Source organism: Apis dorsata, unplaced genomic scaffold (assembly GCF_000469605.1).
Source record: "Apis dorsata unplaced genomic scaffold, Apis dorsata 1.3 scaffold_225, whole genome shotgun sequence".
In the NCBI taxonomy this organism is placed as follows: Eukaryota; Metazoa; Arthropoda; class Insecta; order Hymenoptera; family Apidae; genus Apis; species Apis dorsata.
In genome coordinates, this window is record NW_006263507.1 from 141,102 (window position 1) to 151,600 (window position 10,499).

The window sequence follows — 10,499 nt, forward strand, 5'->3', positions numbered from 1 at the left end:
ATATTGTTTTTCTTATTTTATTACACTACTTTTCATCATTTTTTTGATAATTTAAAGATTCAAATCATATAAATCTTTTTTTTTTCTTGATAAAGCTGATAAAAAGCTGAAATAAATAAGTAATTTTTGACATCTTCGTTTAAATCAAAGTTTACATCATTTAAAGAATTTTGTCATTTAAGAAATAATTAGAAGATGATGGATAATATATTTCATTCAAGTTGCAAAATTTTCTAGCAACTGATCAAATTTATGTGTCGCCTTGCATTGTCAAGATAGAAAATTTTTCTATTTGCCAATTTTGATTATTTACTTGAACATTTAATTGACGGCAATATATATTTGAATCAATCATCTAATAGCAGCTCAAAAAATATAATTCTGTTTTAATCTATATTCTGTTACAATCAATTGTACAGACAGCATAATCTTTTTTTGATGAATATCAATCCAATATCATCTTTGATGTTAATTGAGATATATAAGATTATAATTTTTAATTTAACTCTAACTATTTTAATCGATTTTTTAATTATTCAATTCTGTATTTTTCTTATTATATTAGACAAAGATATATCACGTGACTAATATCAAGCATTCATTGTATCACGTGACGTACTTCTACCTAATAATAGTAGAAATGAAGATAATGCAATATGTTCTGTTTCTACAAATGATAAAGCTTATTATCTTTTTAGAATGGCAATTCTGTTTATACGAATTATTGGAATAAGAAGTGAATAAATATTTGGAATAAAAATATTACAAATACTTCTATTGAGTTTATAAATACTAGACATTGAGTTTGAGCAAACAATTTATGAAACATGATCGTCAGATATGGATATTTCAATTGCAAATAAATTATAGTGAATTGGTTTATGAACAACGAATGTTCACTCGGGAAGTATATACAATAAATGATCTATTTGTGAATGTAAATAATATGTAAACGTGTTATTTTATTTTTAATATAATTTGATCTATAATCTGTAATGATCTTTCTTTAGCTGAAATTATTATTCGTATCTCTTTTTAATATTTGTAGTTCAATTATGTTAAGTAATTTCGCTCATCAAATATCTTAAATAAATCTTTATATGACATTCTCGAGAAGCCTACTTAATTTTTTCAATATTTCATTGAAAATGATTTTTTTTTTATATTCTATTTCACTTTATTAAATATAAAATTAATAAAGCAAGAGATCTGGATTTTCAAATATCCTTTTAAGCTTCAAAATTTTCGTATGCAATCTATAACTATATATCATTCTTAATTTTTAATGCATTTTTAATTAAATTTGAATGAAAATTTCAAAAATTTAGTAAATTCCAGATCAAATACTTAATTTTATTGAATCATCGAATAATTGTCACTGAATTTAGAAGATAGAAATAGAACTTGAAAATATTAGATATTGTATTGTATACATATATATTATATGTATACAATAATATAATATAAATATATAATAATATATATTATAATATATAATATATATTATATATATTGAATGTTATATACATTATATATATATATATATAATGAAGGCGAAATAATATATTAACATACATATTTGTTGCGATTACCTTGAAAATTTAAAAAATAATATTTTAAAAATGGCTAATTTTGCGTGGAAAAATTTATTGAACATTAGACATTGTTCAGATAAGTTCAGAAAATTTAATATCTCTAAAATTTTGTATCGAGAAATTACATTCATTATATAATTTAATAATATTTTTAAAAATAAAAATTTATTTTTGCAAATATGATGTATTAAAATTGTAATAAGTGTAAAGGTATAATTTTTCCTATACAAAATCATTAATTGCTTTAATAATAATCTCTACTAAGGATATATTTATTAACAAAAAATTTTATAGTTATAATTTTATAGTTATTACAAGCTAATTTATTCTATAGTTTATTTGTAGTTTCATATTTAAAATAAAGTTTAAATTCTAATCATTATAAATATTGTAATCTTATTTTTGTGCTAAATTAGTAACATTGAGAATGATATTAAAATGACAGTTCTTGACTCTTAAATCGAAATCTGGAACAAAAAAATTCATTGAATGTTATATTTATCCCATTTCATTTATATTTTATAATTGTATGCTTATTATTGATGATATGTATAAACTGATATTATATATAATATTCGATTGGTAAACAGTAATAAATAAGGTCTTTGTTTTTGAAAATGAAAAAGATATTAATATTAGATAAGTGAAAATGAAAAAAAAATTAAAAAGAAATTATTATTATCATATTCTTTCTTTGGAGGGAAAATATTGACTCTCATTCTTATTGAATTGAATTGAATTGAAATTATACACGATAGCATATCATCGAACTAACGAGAATTGTATAGTGTTTAGAGTCATCTAGCGGCATAGTATCACAACAACTGATCGCAACTATTGATTCAATAGAAATATCACATATAATTGCAAAATGTTGTATTAAATTGAACATATTTTTTAAAATATTTACTTCTTTATTCCGTATTTCTTTTATTATAATTATAATTATTTAGGATATGCTTATTATGCTAATATATAATAGATAATGTATATCACGAATCTAAATCATAAATAAATTCTTTAAAACTTTTATTTTTAAAAAATTATGGAATATATGGGAATCTATTAACATTATGACTATAACTATACAATATTCGATTGATAAACACTAAACAATATCTTATTGAAAAGAAAAGTTGAAAGAAACGAAGAGAGTACAAAAAAAATTTTTTTTTTATTTCTATCTATTTATATTATATTATATCTAAGGAAAAAATGATGATTTTCGATTTGCTCGGATCAGCAATTATACAATTATATGATACTACGAGCTATGCTATAAAATCGCATGGAATTTGGAGTCATTTGACTGTGATGGATATTTCAGTGAGTTAATGTCAATCGATCAAAAGTTTAAGATGTTGAATAAAATTATTCACGAATAATTCGTATGGATCTAGCATTATATATATTTAAAGTAGTTTCAGTTGTAAGAGTGATGTTTTTGACATTTTTGAAATATTATACAACTATAATTGTATTAAATATGAAAAATATTTGGGATCGTTATTCTACTAAAAATAATAGACTAGTGCCATTTTTAATTTTTTACAGATTGTTTCAAATTTTATTTTAGAATATTTTTAAATATTTTATTACATTTTATTAATTTTAATCATGATTCTATACATAAATTAAATATTTTCAAAAATTATATAAGTTATATAAATTATTAAATCAAATAAAAATTTGCTTCTCTACACTCCCATATCATTATTCTATTCTTTTATAGTGTATTTTTATGGTAGTATTAATTTTTTTTCACACGATTTGTTTTTTTTTTAAATTTATTTTTATTTCAATAAAATATTTTTTATGAATTTTGAAAATTATTTTCTAGTTCAATAATAATATATTTTGTTTTAACATATTTCGAAAATCATTTTGTGGTTTTTTTTCAATAGTAATAATACATTTGATCAATATGGATTTGAATAATTTATAAATAATTACATAATTTTTTCATGAAAATAAATTTAACATTTTTAATATAACTTACTTTAATATAACTTAATTATGTTATATACTTAACATAATTTAATATAATTTAACATAAATTTTACATTTTTTAATTATAAGTATAAAGAAATAATACATTTTATTTAAAGATTTTCATTTCACAATACTATTTTATGTACAATAATATTTAAAATATATATTTGTTATTATTGTTTATATTTATTATTATTGTTATTATATTGTTATTATAAATTGTATTTTTTGAAATTTAATTTCGTATTGATAATTCTTAATTAATTCTTAATTAATTCTTAAATTCATCGTTCGTGATAATTTTTTTAAATAAAATTTATTCACTTTTTCTCTTTTTCTTACCATTAATTCTATCTATCGGCTAATTTATAAACTTGCGTTTTCCTTTTCTTCTATTCATTTAAACGATTATGAATATCTCATTTCATTCATTTTTTTTCTATTTTATCTTTTTCTTTTTTATTTTCACCTCATTGTTTGATTATTATTTCTTATCTTATCCCTTCTGCCATCATACATATTTATTTATTCTTAATTAGAAATTTTTTTTATTATATATATCAAATTCATTTTTTATTATATATATCAAATTTCTAATGAATATTGAATGTTTATATTAACCAATTTAAATTTGTAATAAAGATTCAGAACATTATTACATTTCTATTTTTCATTGGTATGATATATATATAATATATAAATTAAGTATTTAAAAGATGAAACTTTCTTCCAAACAATTTGTCAATAGTAATTTTGTCTATAATTAATTTTTATTAATTTTGATAATTTTTTATCAAAATTATATTTTCTAATATATTAATTATTATATATTAATTATTTCTTTTGAATTTTCTAATTCATAGCAACGATAGAGCTCTAGATTTTAATAATAATACAATATTATTATTTATAGAAAAAATGATTTTCCAACGATCAAAAATATTCAAATTTTACTTTCACAATTTTTTTATAAGAAAAAATCATGAAGTATTAAAACATATATCTATCAAATAATAACTACAAGATATTTAAAATTAGTTTTTTAAATTTGATTTCAAAAATAAAAAAAATTATAACATTTAAATGTTTAATTTTAGTCTTGTTAAATATTATGTTATTCAAATATGTTAATATACATGATATAATTAACAAACTGATCGAAAGCACAAAAATCAAAAAAATTGAAAAAGTTTATATCATTATGTATGTTTGTTTAAATTAATTATTTGTAACGAAAGCATATCGATATATAAAAATTTATTTTTAATAGTTTTTAGAAAATAATATAATGAAAAAAAAATTGTATTCCATATTATAACAAACGATAATACTAATAATTTCATTTTTTTTGGCATTAATAAGAATCTGAATATTCTTTAAATTCTTTTGTTGCATCATTTTATTGTTATAACTGTAGTCCAGTTTCATCTATGTTAATCTCTTTAGTTTTTGTTCCAATTAATAAAAATTAATCCAAGTTATTTGTTTTATCCTCTTCTTTAGAATTAGAAGGATCTAAATCATTTTTAGTTAAATTATTATTCTTAAGAAAAATTCACAAAGGCATATAAAATTTGCAGTTCTATTTTTATTTTTTAATGCTAATGCAGAAGATCGAAGGACATTTTTTGTTTGCTATTTTTTATTGATTTATTAATTATTAAATCATATTGTTCTAGCGTGTTTGAACAATAAATGTTCGTAAATTAAGATAAAAAATTGAAATTAATCGCATTTGTATCTTGTAAACTCTTTCTTCTTATTAAAATTATGTTTTGTTATTATTATTATTATTATTTTTTTAGTATATATATAAACTAATATCTTTAAGAATTGAAGCATCACTTTTTCCAATATAAATTCCAGTTTTTCTTCTTCTAATCAGAAGGATTTAAATCGCTTTTAATTAAATTATTATTGCTAACTCATCTAATAAAACTTTGCAAAGAATATAGAATTTACATTTTTATTTTTATTTCTTAATGCTCTTGCAGCAGATCATAAGTCAGTTTCTTCTTTATCTTCATTGTTTTTTTATTCGATTTTTTATTTTCTTATATTTTTCTTTATATATCGTTTTCTATTAATATATACTTTTTATTGAATTAAATAAATAAGTTTTAATTTATTGGCATTTTACCTCAATGTATTGAGAAAAAAAGCATTTTCTTAAATAAATTAAATTATTCGCCAATAATTTATATAAAAATCAGAATAAATCAAAAGAAACATGCTTATTTTTTCCACTTGTTGTTGTCATACTTTTTTTTTGTTAAAACACAAAATATCAACAAAAATTTTTATGAACATCTTAAGCTTTTTCAAGATAGTATATTATTATACGTTAAAGTAATTTTCAAATTTTAATATTTTAACATAAGAAAATAATTTGATAGATAGAATTTTGCTGCTATCTATTAAATAAATTCTAATATAAGTTATGTTTGTTTTGTATTTTATTTTATTTGGCATTTTTTAATTACTTTATGAATATTTCAAAGAATAATATGGTTTAAACTAATTCAAACATCAATCATGTCAAATCTTCAATTTACATCCGATATCTATTATTTTATATTTATGTTATGAATCATCTTTTACTGAAATTATTCGAAGTTTGTCAAAACGAAATCCATCTTTATTTTTTTTTCTTTTTCATTTCAGACTTTTGATCGTCAAATACATATTTTATGAATTTCAATTTCTTCTTTCATCACGAGAATATTGAAAATATTTCATTCAATTCGAAATTTTCCATATTTATTTCTGAAATTAAATTCTCATTATTCTAAGCTTTTTTTATCTTTACTTGTATATTCAATCATTTTATTATTTACATTGTTCTTTACATTTTCAAAAATATATTTACGAGACGAGTTATGGTACATGTATATACGCATGATAATGAACGTATGGAAAAGATAAAATTAGCTCAGTTTTCAGATTCTTACATATTGAAAAATAAAAAGTTATTTTTTTAAATAATAATTTATTCAATAGCATAAACCTTCTTGTACAATAAAATTAATATAAATAACGATAAATAAAAATAGTTCAAACAAAAGAAGTTATTAATAATTAATATTTCTTTATTCAGAGTATATGTGCTTAGATAGAGATCGAGATTTTTTCGAAACTTTTTTTACCTTTTTATTGAGATGAAAAGTATTCTTTATATTGCATGACCATTTTGATTGAGTAGGCAATATATTTTCAATCATGCCAATCAATCATGCTTTAATCTCCTTAACGTTTGTCAATTTTACATTTTTTTTGTTTTACATTTTTTATTGTATTTCATATGATTGATATTTTTAAATTTTTGTACCAAACTAATTAGAAAATATTGTAATGAACGAAATAAATGGTAATCGAAGCAGGAGCGGTTTTTTGAGAATTTGTGATATAAGAATTTAAAATAATATTAAATCTTTTCGACTACTATTTCTATTTGAGAATCACCCAAAACGGTTGAACAATTATAAGTCTATTTTTACAAAGAAAATTTGATTTGCTATTAAAGTGTCCGAGATTTTCAGTCGTTAGCAAATCATCAATAAAGAAATCTTCCATTGCTAGAAAATAGTTTGGTATATCGGATTTCTATTTCTTGTAATATATATATATAGAAATGATGCAGATGCAATACTATATGCAACTGTATTTAGTTCATATATGCTCACCGGTATTCTAATCTGATCTTCACAGAATATATGAAATATGAATATATGAAATTTACAATCCTTAATTCTAACTTGCAATATATATTTTTCTTATATCTGTTAACATAATATATTTATATTGACAAAACCCGAAAGTAAAAGTAAAAAATAAGTAAAAAATAAATCATCTTAAATTTATCGTCATTGATCTTTATCGATCTATTATTAATGTATTTGAATTATTAATTTTCATCACACACTTAATTTTATTTGCCATTTATAATCATTGGCAAAACATAATTTCTTTTTTAGTTTTTTTGTAACTCTCAAATTGATATGGATGAATATGGATTTTTATATGGTTTCAGTCGCTCATGATACATTTATATGAATAAATGTTTTTTATTTCTGATATGAGTCGTAGCTAATGCATATCTTAGAATACTACACAGATATTCCTTTTCTCCACAGTTTTTGCCAGATATATCCTTTGAATCTCGTTCTATAATATCAAATATGTACTTATAAATACTATTATACTAATACTATTTATTATTCGAAATTTATTATTTAAATTTATTTTGCAAAAATATCTTTACACGTAATAAAAGATAAATAAGAATAACGCTTAGCAGCGACAAATATACTTATTCGTTAATATATTTATTGAATCTTAGTTTTTTTTATGTTTTATATACATGTTTATCGTTATTTTGGAATATAGAATGTGGAACGAATTTAATCGTGTGATTAATAAATCTTACGGCACGAGTTGTAATTATAGTTCAATATGCATTTGAGAAACAATATTTGTTCATTGTAATTGATACTGAATTGCAATTATAAATTTTTGTTGGACAGAAGTAGCAAAACTCTTAATAAACTATACTCACAAGAGTATAAAGTATAAGTACAAGTTGAAGTATAAAGTATAAGTGTAAGTATAAAGTATAAAGATAGAAGTATAAAGATATATATATATATATATATATATATATATACACTATATGTATTTAATAGAAATGAAAAAATTTAAAAAGAAGAATATTGACGATTGACAAAATTTAGAGAACTAAAAATTAATTATATAAAATTATAATAATAAGAAAATTGAAAAAGAAAAAAGGAAAACAGTTATTAAAAATACATATTATGCACTATATATACATGTGTAATTCAGATTTTGAGTAACAAGGGTAATAAATCATAATCGTGAAAAAAATACACGGGTAAATAAAATAGACAATTAGTGTGGAAATAATACATGATTTAATTTGATGTAACATTAAGATTATAAATATTTTTTCCATTTCTTTCTTATAAGATTGTGTTTAAAAATCAAATATTTTTTAATAATATTGTTGCATTTTGATTTAATAGCATGAGTTATTGATCAAACTAATTAGATTATTGTTAATAATTTATAGTTATATATATATATATATATTTTATAATTTTAAATTACATTCTTTCAAACTGAATGAAGTTTAATGTCGAAGAAGAAATTTCATTTATTTATTTATTTTTTGTTGTGTTTCTTAGACTACTGATTTTGAATCTTACTGTCTATTGTTGCTAATTTTCATGAATTGAAAAATTCGATTGAAATCTTATTAGCTGTAAATAGATAATAGATATATTATCAAACTTTCAAAATATTATCAAATGAAAGAAATAGTTAGAAGATAAGTATCTTTTTTGACCATCTTGTTATACTATATTATTTCATTGATATTCATTTTTATTATATTGTTTCATTATTGGCTTTTTAATAATTTAAAATAATTCAAAAATGAATTTCAAAAATAATATATCAATTATTTTTGAAAATACAAATTTCTTTTGTAATATCATACAAAAGTATTGGCACTTTTACATTATATTATATATTATTGTATTATTATATTAATTATAATTAAATATATTAATATTTCGTAACATATTTCTATATTTTATTTTATATATTTATAATATTTCTTTTAATTTATTTTATATTGAGTGATTTTTTGTTAATTGATTAATGATTTTATTTCATTCAATTTTATTTGAACGTTTTTGAATGTTTTTGAACGTTTTCGTTTTCATTCATTTTCGATAAAATGGAAATTAAAGATCTGGAAAAAATGTATACTATATTATACACAATCCATATGATAACACTATATTCTTCTGAAAATAAAATTTAGGTGGCAAATTTAATTTTTCTGCATTTTTAAAAAATTATTTTTTATAATATTTCCATAAGTTTCTGGATATATTAAATTTTCAATAAACACTTTCTAGTTAAAAAAAAAAAAGAAGTCAGATGAAAACATGCATGTTTATATACAGACTCCATTATCTCCTTGTTAACATAAATAAATTTAAAGTTTTTTAAATTTGATTATAATGTTATATTTTTTTTTTCAAACCAATTAATTGATATATATTGAATTTATTTTCATTAAGAAATAGTAGTTTCAAACTGTTTTTATTGGAAATTTTCAAATTTTATTACTTTTTTTTATATTAATTCGCTAAATCTAATGAATTGATTTTTTTTGTATAAAATTTGCCTCGTTTATGCAAGTTTAATACAATTTTTTTTCTGACAAAATTATTTAATACATATTTTTTATTAGTTTTTTATTAGTTTAAATTTTTGAATAGGAATACAAAAAATCAATTACATAGGATAAAAAAATCATAATAAACATTAAAATAAATTATTTTAACAAAATTTTAATTAATGTGCTATTACTTATGAAAAAATATAAATAGAAGAATAATTTTTATTCTGTTGCATAATCTTAACACAATAAAATAAAATAACATTCTGTATAAAATAACACATTAAAATCTTCATGGTTTTACTTATAAGTTCTCTTTTTTTTAAATATCTTATTTAGCTCCTTATATCGTTTGCGTTTATTTGATTATTAATTTGTGTATTATTTTAATGAATTTATTATTCAAATTAATTTTTAAAGGGAATAGTAGATCCGCCAAGTGATCCATCGATGTGTTTCAATATCTACTGCAATTACGGATGTTTATAAGTGGGGAGTTTATGAAAATGGATTATATTGGGAAGAATGTTCTTGTTCGGAAAATTCTTGTAACGAAGCATCGACATCATTTTCAGAAATCAGTTTATTGATTTTTGATATTTCAATTATTATATTTTTCTTATAAAAATAGAGAATATAATATAAAATATAAAATATAAAATATATAGGATAAAAAATATATTCAATATAAAATATAAAAT

At 19.6% G+C, this 10,499-nt stretch overlaps 1 protein-coding gene across 1 annotated transcript in view; it reads left to right on the top strand.

Moving 5' to 3' along the window:
• LOC102671944 (proto-oncogene tyrosine-protein kinase receptor Ret) overlaps positions 1-10,499 on the top strand; it is a 200,808-nt gene that overhangs the window by 4,680 nt on the left and 185,629 nt on the right. The window lies entirely within an intron of this gene.